Source organism: Pleurodeles waltl, chromosome 3_1, assembly GCF_031143425.1.
Source record: "Pleurodeles waltl isolate 20211129_DDA chromosome 3_1, aPleWal1.hap1.20221129, whole genome shotgun sequence".
NCBI lineage: Eukaryota > Metazoa > Chordata > Amphibia > Caudata > Salamandridae > Pleurodeles > Pleurodeles waltl.
The window spans coordinates 1485895004-1485914084 of NC_090440.1; positions in this window are offsets into that span (position 1 = coordinate 1485895004).

Consider the following 19081-nt stretch of genomic DNA (forward strand, 5'->3'; position numbering starts at 1 on the left):
AAAAAACACATGTACATAGGTTAGTAGCAAATGCACACAATTTTCTATGTTATGTAGAAGTTGTGATGCTGAGATTATTCTGTTCAGTAACTCAAGTCAGTGAGGTATCATTTTTATCGGGAGACTTGGGGGAACGCTGGGTGGAAGGAAATTTGTGGCTCCTCTCAGATTCCAGAACTTTCTGTCACCGAAATGTGAGGAAAACTTTTTTTTTTAGCCACTTTTTGAGGTTTGCAAAGGATTCTGGGTAACAGAACCTGGTCAGAGCCCCACGAGTCACCCCATCTTGGATTCCCCTAGGTCTCTAGTTTTCAAAAATGCACAGGTTTGGTAGGTTTCCCTATGTGCCGGCTGAGCTAGAGGGCAAAATCTACAGGTAGGCACTTTGCAAAAAACACCTCTGTTTTCTTTAAAAAAATGTGATGTGTCCACGTTGCGTTTTGGACTGATGCTGGACGGCGATTGATCTGCCAGCTCCTAGATGGCCCGTGGGCAGCAATTAAGTATAATTGGGCTGGCTGGCCCAGTGATCAGAGACTCTGCCACTGAGATAATTATGTTGTAACAGGAGAACCTCTTATCAGTGCCCCTTCCCCCACCTTCCTATCCCGAAACTAGGTATACTAAATGGTACACTGAGGATGGCCTGGACCTCTTCACTTATGCACACTGTCCGCACAGATGAGGGTTAGCTAGCCCAAGGTAACAGAAAGACGTAAATCCTTGGTTACAGCAGCACTATTGGGGTTCCAGTCCCCTGTCTCCTGGGCCCTCCTTCGGCTGACAGTGGTGCGATGGCTGCTCTGTGACACATCTACTGCTGCAACACGCAGAACTGGTAAGTTTTGGCCAGCTCATGCCCCCCATTGTTGCTCTCCCAGGGGTAGGCAGGGCTCCACTTAGGGGCCTCTTGGGGCCACTCTAGCCTGGGCTTTGCTTACAACCCTCGATTACCTGGAGGAACTATGAACTATATGTGCTGACATTCTACAACATTGCTGTGAAACAGCTAATGAGGTCTGCTCCTGCCCCCCTATCTTCTCCAATCAGGGGTTGAGACAAGACGCTGGTGGTGACAGTGGATGGCTGTGCAGCCTGCTGCTGTGGGCATTATTTAATCACCTCCTACGTCTATTTGATCTTGACCTCATACAGAATGGGGAAAACAGATGCTCGGCAGTCCAAACTCTCCTTTCAACATTGCAAACTGAAACAGGCGGCCAATTCACATCCAGAGGACCAGCAGATGGGTCAGGCGAACGGAATGAGCTTCTTGCAGGAACTAGACGCACGTATTGTATTTTAGGACCTCACACATAGTCTGACTGCAATTGATGCCAAAATAGATCTGCTAACCGATAGATTTGATCACTTAAAAGAAAAATTCAACAAGCATCATGAGTAAATTGACCACCTCAAGGGCTGCTACTCAGATGCAGATGATGGATAACAGTCATCCGGAGAGAAGCCACTTCAGATGGAAAAAGACTTGGAGGTCATATGCAACAAGAATGAAGACTTAGAGGCACACATTGAGGAGAAACATTTTACGTTTCCTTGATGTACCAGGATTTCTGCTGATTAAGTGCTTTTTGCAGAAGATTGACGCCAAATATTCGCTGATTTACCCAGCCCAGCTACAGATCCATCACATGGGAAAGACTTAGGCCCTCATTCTGACCTTGGCGGGCGGCGGAGGCCGCCCGCCAAAGTCCCGCCGTCAGGTTACCGTTCCGCGGTCGAAAGACCGCGGCGGTAATTCTGACTTTCCCGCTGGGCTGGCGGGCGGTCGCCTTCAGACCGCCAGCCAGCCCAGCGGGAAAGAGGCTTCCACGATGAAGCCGGCTCGGAATCGAGCCGGCGGAGTGGAAGCTGTGCGACGGGTGCAGTTGCACCCGTCGCGTATTTCACTGTCTGCGCAGCAGACAGTGAAATACATGTAGGGGCCCTCTTACGGGGGCCCCTGCAATGCCCATGCCAGTGGCATGGGCACTGCAGGGGCCCCCAGGGGCCCCGCGACCCCCCCCTACCGCCATCCGGATCTCGGCGGTCCGACCGCCGGGATCTGGATGGCGGTAGGGGGGGTCGGAATCCCCGCGGCGGTGCAGCAAGCTGCGCCGCCGCGGAGGATTCAATGGGGCCGCGGTACACTGGCGGGACCCCGCCAGTGGTGCCGGTCCGACCGCGGCTTTACCGCCGCGGTCGGAATCCCCATTGGAGCACCGCCGGCCTGTCGGCGGTGCTCCCGCGGTCCTCCGCCCTGGCGGTCAAAGACCGCCAGGGTCAGAATGACCCCCTTAATATTTTACAGGTCCAAAAATAGCTGACACATTTGTTAAAAACATACAGTATTCTGAGATACATTCACCCTCTGCTGCTGTAGAGTCTGACTCAGAGCACCTTAGCAAGAATAACTAAGGAGCCCTGTGACCACTGCAAGGTAACTCTGGTAGGTCTGTCTGGAGGTGCAAAGGATGCCCTCCATGAGCCTTCTTCCCAGTGCTGTACATTCTGACATTAAGATGCAGCTGCAAACCTCAAGAAAAAGGTGTCTGAGATGGGTTTGGAGAGCAGCCCTTATAGGCAGGATTTGGCCACTCGATTGATGACATATCTAGCCACCCAGTGGAAGTATGGTTGGGAATGAGATGGACCTCTAGTTTGCCCCCTCTCTGGATGATTGCCTAGTTGTTTTCATTGATTTCTAACTTTGGGTTGTTTAAGTGGGTAGGATGGTGATATTTGGCCTGATTGGAGGATCAAAGTTAGGGGAGGGAGGGTTGTCAGTGTTTTGAGGTTGGTTACTATCTTATGGCTGCAAAATGTTTGCCAGTTCTTCCCTTCTCTGGCCACTCAACGCTTTATTGTAAGTTCTTGCATCTCAGATCCCCTAAATGTGCAGCAGGCACACTTTCATCCACTCTTAGTTGCTAATGCTGCCACTTAAATGTGTGACCTGGAAAATATGCAGCCTCAATTACAGGCATAAAGTGCAACATGTGCTTGCTTACCTGTAGTGACCTCAGATAGGCAGGAGTTGCATCTAACTGAGAGCATTGAGGTGCACTTGCTTACAAAATGGGTGGGCAAGCGTCATGTTGTTTATTATTCAAATTATGCTGGTGGAGCGGCTATATTAATTTATGAGGATTTACCATGGTGCACACACAAAGTTCTATGTTCTACTCTCTGGCACAGTGCACAGACACCCACTCCAACTGCTATTGGTATATGGAAAGAACATAGACAATCCCTGCTTTTTTACTGAGGTTTGAGGTTAGATGGCACATTAGGGCCAGGGGTGCTTCTGTGTGGGGGGGGCTTCAATATGTTTCTAGATCCCGTGGCTGACCACTCCAGAGATTCCTAGTGCCCACGCCTGAATGCAGCTGTGCCTCATAATAACTGACAACTATCTCACTGACTTGTGGCGCTCTAGGCACACAGATAGTTGCAGAGGGCACATGCATAGCTGCCACACACATCACATGGTCATGGATAGATTACTGGCTGGTAACATGTGATACAGATGCATGGACCTCAAGGGACAAACATCTGCCGCTGATGCTGTTGGATCATGCACCAGTCCTGTTGGAGATGAGCCTGCCGGTTTGCTTTGCACATGCTTTTACATGGTACCTCCAAAATGGGGCCCAACAAGACCAGATGTTCATGGAAAAGGTTAGATCTGCCATCATTGACCCTTTTGAGCACAATAAGCATTCAGTAGCATTGTGATCTATGTTATGGGAGGCCTTCAAGGTATTTATTAGGGGAGTTTACATAGCTAAGCAGGTGGCTGTGCTCTGAGTGCTGCAAGGTGAGTTTGCACACATTTAGGGAGAGATCCACATCCTGGAGCTTCAATATGTTTAACATTGTTCCCCGTCTATACTAACAGCTATTTGAGGAAAGCTGTGCGATCACGAAGAGGCGGTGCAGAGGGAGACCCCTTATCTGAGATAAGAGGCCTCTGCTCTGCATTATGGTGACAGGGATAGGACTGGTAGGACCCTGGCCACTTTGCTGCCCAAGCCTTGGTCTATCGACTTCATAGCCGAACTGCCGGACAACCAAATGCAACAACATGTGAGAATTGCAGCTGTACAGAGTGAGATGACTGCTTTTTTCTCTACTGTTACATGACTGCACAGCCTGCAATGTCTCTGGACCTCACCCCTTAACTCGATTCTGTGCAGCTGCTGTGGCTTGAAGACAGTCATAGGCAATTCTTGGATAAGCAATTTACAGTTGAGGAATTCATCCAGGTAATCAATGCATTACCTCAAGGTAAGGCCCATGGCTTTGATGGCCTCACTGCTGCTTTTCATAAAGAGCATGCATGTACCCTGGCCTGTATCTCCTCAAACTCCATGAGACATCTCTAGGGGGTGCTTTCCCCCTTACTATGTGACACATTGATTATGCTAATTCTTAAGCCCAGCAAGAACCCCTGCTGCTGTGAGTCATGCTGCCTTTTATCCATGATGAACGTGGTAATAAAATCCTTGCAAAGCTGATAGCCTCATGCCTCCTTCTGTTGCTGCCAATCATCATGCAACTGGACCAATCGGGCTTTTTGCCAGGGAATTCAATGGCTCACAATTTGCACACCTTTTTCACCTACTGATCATGGCCTCCACGCAGCTGCGATGTTTGTAGATGCCACTAAGCCTTTCAATTCTTTAGAATGGCCTTACCTGTTTGCACTGCTCTTGTGACTAAGCATGAGCCCCAAGTTTATCAGATAAATTAGCCTTTTGTATGCCCAATTGGTTGCCAACCTACGAAATAATGGAACAATGACTCCCCCTTTACCGGTGTTGAGAGGCACCTGTCAAGGGTGCCCACTATCATCTATATTGTTTATATAGGTATGGAGCCACTGGCAGGGTGACTGCAACAGGACCACTTGCATTGGGGCTTGGCATTTACATCTCATGGAATTCTTGTGTTGATTTATGCTGATGATGTTATCTTATAGGGGAAAAACCCACAAGACAATTTGGACATATTGATACAAGAATTCACCAGGTTTGGTGCCATGTGGGTATAACTATCAACTGGCTGAAGTCGATCTTGTTCCCTCTGACAGATACAACTGAGGAAGTTGGCTCAGATTTACTGCTGTCTGGGCAAGAGAGCAGGTAAGATAGCTGGAGATCTGGTTAAGTAGAAACATTGATGAATTGTGGAGAGCCAATTATGGGCACTTAATGATGTGCTGGAGCATGTGGAAACTGGCCGAAGCTCCCCAGTCTTTAACTGGGAGACCTGCCATTTCCAAAACTGTGGTGCTTTCCAAGTTCCTTTATTTGTTTCTTAATCTGCCGCTCCCACTGCGCGTTCATAGGTGTCTCTGGTCACACTTGGTGACTCTCACGTGGGCAGGTAAACAACCTTAAACAGTGTGGGATATTTTGACACTCCCATTCAAGCAGGGAAGACTTAGAGCTTCAGATGTGGGATTGTATTATTACAGTGCCCAGGCACAGTTTGTACATTACTAGATGTTCCCTACACAATTCCTTGCATATACAGCACATGTGCACAGCCACATTACACCATGTCCCCTCCAGATGGCACTGTGCCTGCCCCCCAATTGCCCGAGAGCACACATACATAGAGTGGCCCATACAGTAATGGCGTGGTGAGAGCTTTGACGTCAAGCTCAACTGAGCCTCTCTGGTGCTGCCAATTGGCCACCCTTTGTTGGAAAATGGATTATTGGTAAGGGCAGATAAGTACATACACTTGGCAAGAAGGCACTAACCTCCACTAGGATCAGTTCAATAAATTAACCCCAGCTCAACCCTTGGTAGCTTGGCAATGAGCAACAAGCCTTAATTTAGGAGACATTGTATAAAACATTCAAGTATTGCAATACAGTAATTTCATAATACACAGGAAACAGTTTAAAAATCCAAAACCAATTTATTAAAAAGGGAAATAATTGTATCTTTAATGTGATACCAAGACTAATAAAATCAGATAAGGGGAACCGGAGATATGAATTTTTAAAGAATTATTGTTTTCTAGCACATAGAAAAAAAATCTCCAATCTGGTCATTTGGTCGCACCTCAACTGGAACAAAGTAAAAGTTTCAGGCCAACCGCGATGGAGCCCTGCTCAGCTACAGCAAGAGGGAGGACTTACCTTCAGACGTAGTCATTTTCTTGAAGATTTTTTTCAGCTGGATGAATCACAATTCCGATCTGACCTCCCTGGGGCACTCTTTGGGTATATGTGTCACAGGAGATCTCGTGAACATTTCTACGTTTGGAATTAGATGATTTTTCAGGGTTAAAATCTTCACCTGGGCCAAAGCTGAATCTTGATCTGACATCCTTGGAGCCCTTTTCGGATACGCTGCGTGAGAAGTTTTTGGAGCCTTTTCTCTCCGATTTCGGACGACCTTCCACAGCATGCCAATTTAGAATCAACATCATTGGATTGCCTTTTCAGGAGCCCCCGGTGAAAATCTGGAAGTCCAGGGTCTAAGAGGTTTTCAGTGGGATGAACCTGCACATCAGGCTGGGTCGCAGTCATCGTAAGCCTGCTTGACTCTCGAAGGCAGGTCAGTCCTTTTATGCAGTTTTTTTTACCAAAATGTCTTTATTCTTCTCCTAACTTCTGGATTTTCTTCCAGAAAGAAGGTCTTTGAAGGTCCTCTAGGAGTCCGTAGCTCACCCCAAGGGTCCAGAAGCTCTGAGTTGCTCCTTGAGGGTTAAGACTCCAATTCCAAGAATGCACCTAGCTCAAACTCCAATATGACAACTGGGCAGTGGTCATCTGGTCAGTTTCTTCAGGTATTGATGCAGGGGACTCTTGTTAGCTATCTTTTACCTGTAGCAATCAGTGAGCCCCTTCTGAAAGCAGTTGAAGCCAGGCAAGGTCCTTTTTGTGGTGAAGCCCAAGGGTGCAGCTGTTGCAGTCCTTCAGAGTGCAGTGTCCAGGAGCAGTTTAGGGGTCCTGCAGGGCAGAACTTCTTCTGATGTTCTTCCTTGTAGGGGTGTGGGGTGTGAGGTGTGGGTGCAACTCTGCTATAATTATCCTTGCTCCTGGGTGGAAAGCAGGGGCTCCAGTTTGTCCAATCACAGGCATGCTCCTTCCCGCTTTAATGACCACTTCCTGGGAAGTGTGGCAAAGCTTGCTCCAACATGGCTGAAAGTGACTTTTGGAGGTTAGATCTGGCTGTGTCCACCCACTGGTCTGGCTAAAAAATCCTAAACACATCCCTCTCTGCTGTCTCCTAATTTAATCAAGAGGGCACCTAATTGTCTGGGGTTGCAGGAAATGGGGGAGGTCCTGAGCTGCTCTAAATGTCTATCCCTGCCTTTGAAGACCAGTTTGGCCTCCTTACCCCATCCTGTTTCACCATCTGCAGAGGCAGAACTCCTCCCTCAGACACATCCTTTGTGTTCAGCCCGGGCCACTTCACACCTCATCAAAGCAGCCTGGCCAGGCTAATAGAGGCTGGCCAATCAGAGAAGGCCACTACAAAGCTGAATTTGGCAACTTTCAGGTACAGTTTTAAAACTCTTTACCTGCAATAGTTATATTAAATATAACAATGGTATTTATTATAACAATTAATTTGATACCAAACTCAAGGTATCTGTCTCTTATGGGGACTTTGTTAATTAAAATAAAGTCCACCAATGTTAGCCTATAGAGTCTATTCACTACCATATACTAGGGAATGATAGGTAGCTTGATACAGCCAATTATAATTATAATTAGCCTAATCTGCATATCCACTTTACACACATCACTGGCCCTGGAACTGGTAAGCAGTACCCAGGGCACAGCCGAAAATCAGTAACCACCAGTATCTGTCCAAAACGTTTTGGGGTGACCAGGGCAAAAAGGAAGACTTTCCTACACCCTTCCTTTCGAATCACACTTGTTGGTGGTAGCTGAACTGGACTAGGCTCCTTACAGCTGACATCCAAGGGAGCAATATACCCGTAAGGTTCTTTTGTCATGCCACAGCACACCCTGCATTGTCCTTATTGGATAAGTTCACATGCTAATAATTGTGCTAATCAGACACTCCATGACCCCTTCCCTACTGCCGCTCTGACATTCCAAGTGCTTGAAAAGACTCTCAAAGCCCCTTCTCTGCACAGACTATTTACAAAACATTACAGTGAGATGTAGGAGACAGCACCAGTGTGTACTCCTAGCGCTCAACGTGAATGGCAGGCAAACCTGATGACCCCTTTAACTGATGATAAGTGGAAGTACTGCTGCAGTCAATACAAGGCACTTTCTTCTAACTATAAGCTATGCTTAGTGCACTTCAAATATCTGCATAAATTAAACAGCACCACAAAACAGTTACATAGAATCGGACTGAGAGGAGATGTGCATTACGTGGACTGCTCTATACCTTGTGCTGATTTCCTGCACTTGGGGTGGGACCTTTCTAAAGTGCTAGAGGTATTTGAAGCTATTTAATATATCACTGGGCACTCTCTTGAGCACTCTCTTGCAAGTTACTCTCTTAGGCTCTGTAAAGGATGTCATCCCGGAGATGCATGAATGGACAGCAATGCTTTTCTTGATATTGAAGGACCAGATGATGATGCACTATGCTTGGTGACTGGGGCCGCACAGGGTTTAGTTGTTTAAGGACATGCTGCCAGGAATAATTGACTGCCTATGGAAGTTGATACCTGTGTGATCCTGCCCCAAATATATTTGGTACCTCTTGGAGTTATATCTGAGTACGCAAACTGGAGAGGAGGATCTGGGGCTGCTATAGATTTAGCAATGGATGTTATGCCAAAGGCTCATCTTTCTGTAACTCTGGCTTCCGAAGGGCTTTGATGGGTTTACTATGAAAGGAGACTGCTGGCACGCATCTCTGTGCATACTGTAGTGATCTCTATGTGGAGATACACATTTCTTTTCTTATGGCTAAGTGAATTTCTCTTCCTTTCTTTCTTCTCCCTATTCTGTGTTTTGTAAGAGAATAGTACAACTATGCAAGATTTTACTACTTTGACCTATTTTATTAAGCAATTGGCAACCACATTGAATTGTACCTGCTCTGCTTTGTTTATGTCCGCAAATAATTCAATACACAGAATTAAAAACAAAAATACCATAAACTCTGGTAACAGAATCATCTTACCACTCCTTTGATAACACTCACAATAGTGTGTGTGTGTGTGTGTATATATATATCTATATATATATGTGTGTATATACACACAATGAGGTTCATAACAACAGTAAAGCTCATATGATTACATTCTTTGTTTTATAATAACAGAAACATTACTTCCTTTACTGACAAGTATACACAGATGAAACACTTCTTTTTTTAACACAATCTGCAATACATGATCGCATGTAAACAGCTTTTCCATATATAAACATAATGTAGAATAATTTTACCAACATGAGTATACTTACTGCCACTTTATAACAATGTTTATCAAATACATTATAAAATACCTGAACATGAAGTTCTTTCTTAAATGCAGATGAAGACACCAGTGCCTTTCAGTGCCACATAAATTCACTTCTGCTGAGCACAACTCAAACTACTTTGCTTCTTCTCCAAATGACCAAGGGCAACTTGAGCTATCTCTGGTTCAACATCCAATCACATTACTACATTTCTCCAACTATTTAATAAGAATGGTAACCATTGGTTGAGACTTGGCCCTTTTTTCTTACTTCCCCCCGAACGATCTTGCGAGACTCTCAAAGGATCATAAACACCTCATGGCAGGCCCAGTAATTGTTCATGGAGGTCCCATGAGAGACTTGCAGGATTGTAAAACATTTTGTAGCAGGCTTAGTAATTTTCCAATGCAGATCTCGTGAGTGTCTTACAAGATCGTAATATTTAAAAAGAATTAACCCTCTACTCATCACAGTACTTATCTCTTACACACTTTCTCTCAAAAACAAGCACCACTATGAGCATTCCTATTAATAGAATGTATTGTGAACTCATCTACTCATTTTTACTATTCATGATCTCGTGAGAGTCCTGCGAGACCATAAAAATTAGTTATAACAATATATGTTTATAATCCTCACAGTAGTTATCCCTTAGACACCTCCTCTCCAAATTTAGGGTGACAGCATGACCTTCTGCTGCCCCCTTGGATATTTTTCTTTAACTTCATTTTCACAATACCTCCAATTTTCACAGTAAACAGTAATGCGACCAGTTCATTTCTAACATTGCAATAGCAAACCAATCAGAGAGTTTGCTCTTGCAAGACTTGCAGGAGCCTCTGGCTCCCACCAGAGCATGAATGCTCATAGTAACAACATAGTAACAACATACCAATAGACCAATCACATGCCTCCATTTTATATTTGCTCTCTGGTGGGATTCTTGCTGGACTCTAGCATGCCCAACCATCCAAATATACAATTACTTTTGTACCATCATTTCTCAAAAACTACCAAATGGATTTACACCAAATCACAAAAGCACAGTCTGTAGACCAAGATCTAGCTTACTTTTGAATTTTGTGTATTCCTGTTCAGCAGTTTTTGCTGTAGCAATGTCTAAAGAAGTCTATGAAAAACACATCGGATTTAACATTAGGGACCCCTCTTTTTTCTTGGATCCTGCTTGAATGATCACCCTGAAACTATCCAGGGAGGAGCAGAGGTGGATGAACGTTTTTTGGAAAGTTTTGTGAAGAATCATCAAATAGGGCCAAAGTTCGTAGCAAAAAAACTTCATCTATGGAGAGCAGACCTAACTATAACTAACTATTAACTAAAAAGAACTAAGGTTATTGGGATGTTTTAGTTAGGTTCTATGGTTTGTGTGTGTAAAATCTGAACCTAATTATAACATCACTATAAACTTTGCTTTTTTTAGTGGATTTCCAAGGTTTTCAAATTTTATTTCCTAGCTAGAATGTCCCTGTAATGTTTGATTTTTTCAGTGAATTTCTATGTTTTTTTAATACTCTTTCCTAATTTTAATGTCCTTGTAGCCTGTGTGTGTGTGAATGTGTGTGTTTGTGCGGGTGTGCAAGTGGGTGCGTGTATGAGTGCATGTGTGACTGGCTGTGTGGGTGTGTGAGTAGATGTGTAAGTGGCTGTTTGAATGGTTCTGTGGGTCTGTGAGTAGGTGTGTGAGTAGCTGTATGGGTGTGTGAGTGGGTGTGTGAGTGGTAGTGTAGGTGTGTAACTGGGTGAGTGAGTGTGTGTGTGGGTGTGTGAGTGGATGTGTGGGTCTGTGAGTGGCTGTGTGAGTGGTTCTGTGGGTCTGTGTATGGGTGGCTTAGTGAGTGTGTGAGTAGGTGTGTGAGTGGTTTGTGGACCTGTGAGTGGATGTGTGAGTAGTTGTGTGTGTTTGTGTGTGGGTTGTGAGGGGCTGTATAAGTGTGCAAGTGAGTGTGTGAGTGAGTGTGTGAGTAGGTATGTGGGTCTGTGAGTGAATGTATGTCTTTTTTAATTGGGGTCTGAATCCCCAGATCCACGAGACTCCACCAAAACCTCTGAAGATCCAGCAGGATCCAGTAAGATCTGTGGATCCTCAAGGGCTAAAAAAAATCTTTGGACAATTTCTTGCCCATGAAGGATCCCTCACATACCCCTCTATCAATTCCATGGGGTCAGGGATGGGGTCAGCCAATCACAGCATTGCTATTGGTGTGTGGATCTACAAATTAACCGTGGTGAATCTACGTCTCTAGAGACACATACATCTTTTTACTTTAATACCTCCAAAACTACTGAACACATTTACATCAAGTTACCAAAAAGCACTCTTTCTGGACCAAACTCTAGCTTTCTACCAAATCTGGTTTAATTCTAGTCAGTGGTTCGGGCTGTAGTTGTGTCTAAAATCTCTATGTGAAATTGCATGAGGAAAACTCATTTTGGGAGCCCCATTTATCTTGATAACCACTTTATAGACAGCAGCTGAAGCGACTGGCAAACTAGTTTTGAAAACTTGTGAAGATTTGTCAAACGACACCTAAGTTATTAGCAAAAAAAAACTGTTTTATCTATGAAAACTAGGTCCTACCTATAACTACTGTACAGATCTTCACCCCCCAAATGAAATACGCTTCTTACGTGTTGGGAGTTTAATGAATAGTTCATACGACCGAAGAATAATGAATAATGTTGAAACATTTTTAATTTTGATATTGATTCTATATTGGAAAGAAGATGCAGTAAACTAAGTGTATGGGTTACAATACACAGTTGATTTTTTAAGAATGATTAGGCTTGTATGCTAAATCATTGGTTGAGAGTCAACATCAGAAGTTATTTTTGGTAGCATAGGGCCAGATGTAGCAAAGTTTACCATGGTCACCTTGACATCTTTTAAAAGCCGTCTTTCTGAAATTAATGCTGAACTTAATGAGAATAAGGAGTTTCTAACACAACAAAAGATCACTAAACTCCAAAAGGATATTGTAAGATTCAGTAGAGAGAAGGTCTACCCTTACATTAAAGATGACTATGATGGGGACAACCAATCTCGGTCATCTGATGAATCTACTTCATCTTAGAAGAAATTTCGCAAATTCAGCAGTGGCTCATCATCTGATGGGTGGAGTATAGATGAAAATCCACCCCAAACTTTTTATAACTATCCTCCTTACCCAGTGCAACATCCTATGCCTTGGCAATCACCCTTTCCTTTCTTTCAACCTCGCCCAATGATGCCGTACATGCATTTTTTAGGCCGCGGCCGGGGCAGAGGCAGAAGGAGAGGAAGAGGCAGGCACGTCCAGTGGTCCAGAGAGGAACCTCAGATGGTTACCAGGAGCCAAACAAAAAACCTTCCAGTGAGAACCTAGTTGTTAATTTATCAACTAGGACTCTCACAGAAGCTGAAACGAATGTGCTCAACAAGGGCCTGGGGTTTGTCCCTTCCACCGAGGAAGATTTCTTCCGCCTACATATTGAAATTTCCCAATTCTTCCGTAAAATTCGTTTACATTTTTTCTTCAAAGACAAATCTGCTGAACTGCCAGTGACTGATTCAGGCCTAAAAAAAACGTCTGTTTTTGTGGCTCCATTAGCCACTATGCCCAGTGAAGTTGTGACCTTTGAAAAGGCAGTGTTAGCTGATTTGAACAAACTGTGTCCGAAACATCCACACATTAACACGTCTGCAAAAGAGAAGAGAGCGTTGTTATCTTTAGCATCTGACCCTAACATCACTATAAAACAGGCTGACAAAGGTGGTGCCATTGTGATTATGAATTCCACTGACTACAGACGCGAATGTCTTCGTCTGTTAAGTGATTCAACCTATTATGCACGGATAAGGAACAATCCCACTGGTAGATTACAAACCCAGATTTGAATTCTTATTGAAGAAGCCAGGAATAACCTGTGGATCTCACCAAAAGAGGCTGAATTTCTGGACACACCTCATCCCTGTGTTCCATACTTTTACTGCCTACCCAAGATTCTTAAGGGTACCACACCTCCACCTGGACGTCTGATTGTTTCTGGTATAGGTTCAGTCCTAGAACCACTTTCAATTTTCTGTGACCATTTCTTACAGCCATTAGTGAGGAACTCCTCTACTTATTTGAAAGAAACCAAAGACGTCCTCAATTTAATCGAGACCATAAATGATTCAGGAATGGTACAAGGAATCATTACTTTGGATGTTGAAGCACTTTATACTAACATCCCACAAGAAGCTACCCTAGAAATTATCGAATCAGCCCTTCAGGAAACATCGGATTCCTTGTCTACCCCAGTCTCGGTTATTATGCACTGTGCTAGATTGGCCTTGACAGAAAATTTCTTTCAATTTGAGGACCAGTTCTACCATCAGGTCCTAGGAACATCGATGGGGAGCACTTTTGCCCCTAGCCTAGCCTGCTTGTATATGAATGATTTTGAAAAGAAGTATATCCTATCTCCTCCTAACACTTATCAGGATCATATCAAATTGTGGCGACGTTACATCAACAATATCTTAATTATTTGGCAAGGCCCGGTGTCCATGACAGAACATTTCACGGCGTGGATCAACACACTTGATCCCTTCTTGAAATTCACAACAACTGTATCTGCCACTCAGTTACCCTTTCTAGACCTAATGATTACAATTGACAATGGTAAATTGTCCACCACGGTTTATCATAAACCCACTGATCATAATTTGCTTTTGTTATATGAAAGTCACCATCCAAAAGCTCTACGAGATAATCTACCGGTAGGACAATTCCTACGGCTAAGACGGAATTGTAGTTCATTCCGTGAATTCAACCATCAGGATGACTCTCTTCAGGAGAAACTTTTGGAACAGCATTAACCTTCCAGAATAATTAATCAAGCACGCAAAAGGGCTAGGAATAATAATAGAGAAGCCTTACTGATGAACATAGACAAGAACCCCCAGACCAGGATAACGTGTGTATCCACCTTTACTCCCCTATCTAACTCTATTAAGAAATTGATTAATAAACGATGGCCTATCTTGACTTGCAGTGGCTGCAATATCTCTAGACCTCTTTTTGCATTCAAGCGTACGGCAAACATTAAGGACATGGTAATCCATACCCGTCCACAACTTGTGCATGATGTCCCGGCTCAAAAAACGTTATGGGATCTTCCTCCAGTTAAAGGTCACCACCGTTGTGGTAATTGCAATGTCTGTGCCCTCACCAAGTATCTCACATCATTAGATTTAGATCACATTGGGACCTGGCACCTTAGGAAACATACCAATTGTAACACAAGGAACTGTGTCTATATGATCACATGTCATTGTGATTTATGTGACATTGGTATGACATCAAGACCAGTTAAGACTCGCATCAACGAACACAGGAGTAACATTTGTTGTAACAGAATCACTACTAAACTTAGTGAGCATTTCCTGGAGGCAAAACACACACCTGATGACATGTGGTGGGTGGTAATAGAGGCACCTAAAGTCCGCCCTTTTGACACTGGTCTTCTTTTTAGAATTGAACAAAGATGGGTGTTCAAATTAGGTACTAATACACATGGTCTGAACGATGATATACCTTGGACTTCACTGGCATGAATTGACCTTTCACCTAACTAACCAAAGGTTCACATCATTTTATTTGAATCCATTGGTTTCAAACTTTTGGTAATGATCCATATTTAGTTAACAACAAGTCTCTGGTATTACATACCTGAGAATGTTTTTTTTTTAGAACTTTATTTTACAGTTCTTGGCAGTTATACCCCCCTCTGATTTGTTTTGCAAGACATGAGAATTTGTACATGTACTTTGTGGCGGTAGATATTAGCTTATTCGCTGAATTAAGCTTTGTGTGCAAATATGGGCAGTCCTTCATCTATTTCTAGTTTTATCTTTTTAATGGACCATATTGTTAGTCCGTTTTTGATTTCTATTTACTCCTGGATACCGGAGTCCTTTTTCTCTTTCTATGACCTTAGACGCACGCGACCCGTGGAAACAGATCTGTTTCCGGGTCCGAAGTGTCTTTATAAAGAGCTCCGACGGCGCCTGCCGCATATATGTGCGGGATGCCGTTTCGGAGGGTAGGTCCCCAATGACGGACCTGGATACAAACCATGAGTACCATTGATGGATTAGATAGCTCGACTCACGAGCGACAATACGCTGTTAAACAACATCATGGGGGTTATTCCAACTTTGGAGGAGGTGGTAATCCGTCCCAAATGAGACGGATTTACCACCAGCCGTATTACGAGTTCCATAGGATATAATGGACTCGTAATACGGCTGGTGGTATATCCGTCACTTTACCGTCACTTTTGGGACGGATTACCACTTCCTCCAAAGTTGGAATAACCCCCCATATCTCTCGGATTAACCTTCTCGTAGTATCGCTCTATCTGTGCTCCTTGTACTTTTTTGATTGATTTTTATTGCTACGCAGAAATAACAGATTCCAACTGGATGTTATCTATTTAAGCATACTGACGCATCTATCATTTATGACACTATCTTTTCGTGTGTGGCACTTATGGCTTTTCACTGTCTTGTGCAATTCCAATGGAGCATTAAATTAGATGTTATCCATTAAGGTATACTGATGCACCAACTAGTTCTGTTATCATCTTTTTGTGTGTGGCACTTATGGTTTCACCAATTTGTGCATTCTCAATGGAGCATTTGATACTAACCACACTGTTCACATGATTGTTTATATGACAAATTTGTTTTTTGTTGATGACTTATGTCTACCAATATACAGTGTGTTTCCGAGTCCTCAAAACGTGCCTCTCAAGGAGCTTTATCCTGATTGGGGGATGGTAAGCCTGCCTTTTTGTACAAATGACTGTTTGCCCCATCATATGAGGATAGCACACCTATACCTTTATATCCACAATTGAGGTATAACTAGGTGCATGTATTTTTTAACCCCTTTTTTTGTCCCCTAGGGCGACCTGTTTGTGACTTAGCCAGTTTACTTTAATGTAAGTGACCAGTATATATATATTTTTTGTCACCCTTTTTTTGATTTGGAGAAGAATTGATTAATGTCTTGTTATTGGTCCTGATGAAGCACCATTGGATCCGTAAGGACCGTTCGATGTGAAACATGTCGACCCTGGTGTAAGGGTACTATTATAATTATAGTCCCCAGTAGTTTGGTGCTCTTTGAGAGTAATTGACCATCAACACTCAATTTATTACTTTCTTCTTGATTTTAATCTTGGTCATCATCCTAATGTATTGATTAAAATTGTGAAATATTTTTTAGATGAATAACCAATTTTAATATTTCCTTTCGTTCTCTCCGTGCGTATTCTGGTGCCTGAATATAGGCATATCTGTCTGATTAGGTTAGATCTACGAGTTACTATCAGAACAGTAAGGCTGAGTGCCCCCCTTTGGGGAGCCCGTCAGGCGTTGCAGCGCCGGCCTGACGAGGAGCATTTCCCGATGATGATGCTAGTCATCCATTGTGATGCTTGAGGGCTTTTGCTCCTGAAACCTCCGGTTTCCTAGGCTATTTGTGCACGTGTGGAACAGTGTACCTTTGTATGTTGTGCAAAGTTTTGCGAGTCGCAAATGGCCCGAATCGCAATTTGCGACTTTGCAAAATCCGAAATGGGAGGCAAAAATCCAATTTCCGAAGTGCAAATTGCATGCGAGCCATTACGACTCGCAAAAATAGCGACCTCATTGTGCGACCCGCAAAGAGGAAGTCGCAATTTGCGAGTCGCAAACCATATGAAAAAAACACTCGCAAATTGCGACTAGTCGCAAAAAGCCCATTTTACACACCCAAATTACCACTAAGTCAGAGCAGGAGGTAATCAGAACCAAAGTATAAAAGGAGACCCAGAAGGCATCTGGGCTACTCAAAATGGCTGAACTGTATGTGATAGCATAAAGGAGGAGAGTCCACTTCACCCAGCAGAGGAGGAGGAGGAACCAGAGACAGGAGAGAATATACCGAACCAGGCAGACACTTTTCCAACCAACTGAGGAGGAGATTTATGAAAAATATAGACTGAGCAGTGCAGCAATATTAAAATTAATTGAACTACTCAATCCGCAGCTTCAACGACAGACAACGCGTGGCAGCGCCATCCCCACACATGTGCAAGTGCTATGCTCACTGCATCTCTTGGCCTCAGGTAGCTATCAGGGGGTTATTGCTGTGGCAGGTGGGGTATCCCAAAGTGCACTCTCACGATTCTTCAGATGTTTCCTAGATGCCATACTCACACACATGTCCAGATACATATATCTACCCAGGAATGAGGCAGAAATTAACAGCACCAAGTTGGACTTCTACAGAATTGCGAACTTCCCACATGAAATAGGGTGTGTGGATGGGACACATATACAAATTTGCCCTCCTGCAGATCTGGAATATGTGTTCCGCAATAGGAAATGTACCCACTCACTAAACATCCAGGTGGTATGTGACACCCATAATGTCATCACTGACATTGTAGCCAAATTTCCAGGGAGTACACATGACTCATACATATTCAGGCACAGTGGGATACACCAATGCCTAGAACCTGGGGAGTTTGGAGATGGATATCTATTAGGTATTGCTGAACACACCCTGAAGCCATACATACAGGTCACTGTGGAAAACAACCATGCCCTGCTAACATTGCTTATTTTTGCCAAACAGATGACAGTGCATATGCGCTAAGACGATGGATACTTACCCTGTACCTAACACCTGGCAATGAGAATGAGAGGCGATATAACAGTGCCCATCGGCGTACCAGAACTGTCATCAAGAGGACCTTTGGACTGTTAAAGGCAAGATTCAGATGACTCCACAAAAGTGAAGCTGCGCTCCAGTATGCCCCAGTAACAGCATTCAAGATCGTTGGCACATGCGCAATCCTACACAACATTGCCACCAGACGTGGGCTACATCTCACCCCTGAAGACACAGACTCAGAGGATGAGGAGTAAGAGTTACCACATCGCCAGCCTGGGGATAGAAGAATTGCAAATCAAGGCAGACAGAGACGGACCACATTGCAACCCAATACTTTGGCAGGTACGTGGCAAATGTCACCACATTCACTGATGTCACACAAACAGAGCCCAGTTGTGTATTGGAACAAACAAAACCTTTTTATTTGTGAACTAAATGTTGAAAGAAAACTGCTGTCCGTAAGCAGCTGTACATGTCCAAACGTTATGAGGACACATTGACATCATGTGCCTCATGAGTCATGCTGTCTTATGGCCTACAGCCTCCTCCTTGTTCACCCAGCATGGCTCATCCCAGGTGGGTCTGCTGACCGCTGCCATGCACTTGCACTTCTCAGCACACATGAGTCACTTGCAGACACACTGCTTATTGTGGACCCCTCATCACTGTCCTGAGGGGTCTCACATGTGCCCCTTGCCACCTGCCTGGCTTCCAACAAGTCCACTGCGTGGCTGATGTAGCCTAGTCCCCATGCCACATCCCCAGCAAAGTGGTCAAGTTCTACCTGTAGGCTCACGGTCCGTCTTGACAGGCCAGTAGTGTTCGTAGCAAGACGCCCAATGAACGCTGCCATGCGGTCAAAGCGTGCGACTAGGTGGTGCTCCCTGCGCCTTGCGCTGCATCTATCTGCCACCAGTTCCGTCACAAGTTGGCGGATGGCCTGGGT